The following is a 2,225-nucleotide window of genomic DNA, read 5'->3' as shown; positions in this document are numbered from 1 at the left end:
GGGAAAGAGGATAAATAAGGATTTTCTGATTGTTCATCAGACATTTTTAACAACAAAAAAGAAAGTTTGGGTTCCATATATACACACAAAAAGATTATCATGATCTGAAAAAGCTTTACAGTGCTACCGTGCCTTCTATTTAATTCTTTCAGTCTTTCTATAAAAAGCTGCTTTGATGCCTCCACCCCAAAACCAACAAACAAACCAAAAAGCAGACTAACCCACAGACTTGTTGAATTGAAAACGTGAACATTAGTTTTAAAATTCTTAATAGGCTAATTAAAAATGGTTATTTCAAATATAAAATATTGGGAAGTCTCCTGTTGTGCCAATGTAAGTACATTATTTCTATCTGAGCTGCGTTTAGATCATTATTTGAATACTAGAAATGGATGGGAGTCAACAATGATCAGGAGTTTAATAAGGAAAAATATAACGAGTCATTGTTTTCATTGTTTTAACCTGGTTGCTTCATAAGGATGAAGCTAAAATGATGTTAAACGTTTTTAAAGTCTGTCCTTTGTAATAAGCAGATTTCATTTTAAGCATTGTTAAACTTTTCAGTTTATTTTTTACATTTGTCATTCAGTTTAATCTGTAACTTCATATAGAACCGCTTACTTTCTCACTTTTGTATGGCTACTGTTGGCTTTTAAGTTTGGGGGAAATGGAAAATTCTGGGACTGTGAGATCATGATCTTTTTCCTTCCCTCCTTTTGTTAAAGTTTAGTTGTTAGGACATACGAGTGAAGGGGGAGGGGATAGTAGAAGTTTTGGCTGTTTTTGTTAAGGTTGTTTTGAGCTGCATTATTATGTGCCTAGGATAAATTTAAATTATCTGAGTGATGGGGAATTTCTGACTTTGCTGTTATAAAATGCCCTCTCTCCTTATAATAGTTTTAAAGTTTTTTTTTAAGTGGTTTTTTGAAGAGTACGCTGCATTTATTTAACCCCATAAATTATAACATCTTAACACATGTAAAATTTTTGTATTTTTAAAGTGCTTTGAAAGATATTTTTTTTTTTAACAAGTGGAAAATAATGTTCTTTAAAAGACATCAAACTTTAGTGGAAAATGATATTACCAGAGGCATGTAAGGATTTCTTCATCCTCTTCAAGAAATGGAATTTTTATGTAAAATATATATAGCACTGAATGCCAAAATGATGGGTATGTGTGATTGGAATTAAAAATGAGATTTGCTAATAAAAAAAAAAAAGAAAGGTCAGCAAAAATACATTGGCAAGGATATAACTAGTGCATTTACTAAAACACATCAAAATCATAAAACCAAGTGATCATACACAATAATCTTTACATTTGACATACCAGTTACATCCTAGCAGAGCCAGTGTGTTTGGCAGGTGATTAAAATATGTAAGTAATGACACTGATCAATCTTAACACTTCTGAAGTGTTAATTCTTTATCAGTTAAACTTAAAATAAATCAATAAGAGTATTGAGACATAACAAGGAGGAAATCCAAAATTTGTTGAACAGAGACAGTAGTAAACAGTAGGACGAGCACTGAATTGGGAGCTAGTACATTTGGATCCTTGTCTTATCTTTGGCCCTGGATGGATGCCCTTGGGCAAGTATTCTGGGCTATATGAATCATTCACTCTTAAAATGAGAGTTGGCTGGATGGTTCTCTAAACTCTTTATAGATTTAGCTTTCCATAATTCTAAAATCTTTGACACCGATTCATTTTTGTGTTGTAAAGTGAAACGTCTAACAATACTAACTTGGCAGTTGGGTTGAGTCCAGCTCTACCACACAAATACAACTTGTTGCTTGTGTTCAAGTCTCTTCCTTCTGAGCCCCATGACAGCCCTATCCTCAAATTAATGAACAGTAATGACAAGCTTCAGGAGGTAAACAAGTTTGTCCTCCACTAGACACAAACTCAAGACCCCCAAAGTCATGGTTATTAAGAAAAGCTATAATGGAAGAACTATGCTGGAAACCCACAACATCCTCTTTGATAAATGGTACAATAACACAATTCACTAATAGAAGAAGGTAGGTACAGATATTAACTACAATACATAGTTTTCAACTGTTATTTGTGAACCTGCACAAAAAATATACACACAGTTAGAACTGTATCAATATGAACTATAAATTCACGGTCTAGATGTACACGGGAGCCTCTCTCATGCTGCTAATCTGAAGGAGGCTTATTGTAGTTTGATGTGTTTGTAACTCTACAGGAGGAAGCT

This window comes from Lipotes vexillifer, unplaced genomic scaffold (genome assembly GCF_000442215.2).
Source record: "Lipotes vexillifer unplaced genomic scaffold, Lipotes_vexillifer_v1.1 scaffold153, whole genome shotgun sequence".
Classification (NCBI taxonomy): Eukaryota; Metazoa; Chordata; class Mammalia; order Artiodactyla; family Lipotidae; genus Lipotes; species Lipotes vexillifer.
The sequence above is the reverse complement of the archived record's forward strand: the minus strand, read 5'-3'. Positions refer to the sequence as shown.